Source organism: Ciona intestinalis, chromosome 9 (assembly GCF_000224145.3).
Source record: "Ciona intestinalis chromosome 9, KH, whole genome shotgun sequence".
In the NCBI taxonomy this organism is placed as follows: domain Eukaryota; kingdom Metazoa; phylum Chordata; class Ascidiacea; order Phlebobranchia; family Cionidae; genus Ciona; species Ciona intestinalis.
In genome coordinates this window covers 6,203,155-6,203,693 of record NC_020174.2, presented here as the reverse complement: position 1 = coordinate 6,203,693, position 539 = coordinate 6,203,155, and the positions used below count along the sequence as shown (strand labels likewise).

At 32.1% G+C, this 539-nt stretch overlaps 1 long non-coding RNA gene across 1 annotated transcript in view; it reads right to left on the bottom strand.

Moving 5' to 3' along the window:
* LOC104266058 overlaps positions 1 to 539 on the bottom strand; it is a 985-nt gene continuing 446 nt past the window's right edge. Inside the window, exons 2-3 of the long non-coding RNA XR_717403.3 lie at positions 105 to 185; positions 1 to 27 (exon numbers count right to left, since the gene is read on the bottom strand). This is a non-coding gene — a long non-coding RNA (uncharacterized LOC104266058). The remainder of the gene's footprint in view (positions 28 to 104; positions 186 to 539) is intronic.

Here is a 539-nt window from a genome sequence, read left to right as displayed (position 1 = left end):
TCAAATTTTACTTGCTCATCGCGGCAACTGCATAATAGTAGAAAAGTTATTTTCAAATCTGTTGATTTCCCCAACTAAACAATAGCATATGAATCAGTACTTACTAGACAAACGATCTTTTGTGATCCCTTTCCAAACATTTACCAAACGCCACAATTTCATCAGCACATGCTGTTGTCATTTTTCTAAACCAAAAGTGACCATAAATATAACTTGTTGGCCAATTACATCAACTTAACAATGACTGTTATTTGGTGACCAAAAAATGTAAGTTTTAAAAAAACTAATAATTTGGTGCTAAGAAAACGTAACCAACAAAAATCAAGTCCAACCACTAGTAGTAATTGAGAAATATATTTCGCCTAAATGGCATCGTCAGTCTCTGCAAAAGAAGCGTATAAAAATACAGACAAGTGATAGAATGAAGAAAACAGAGAAACAGAAACTGTGGAAAACTGTATTAACTATTCTATGATGCTACATCATTGTACTATACTACTCTGTTTTACTAACTAATCTACACTAGTGAACTTACAAAT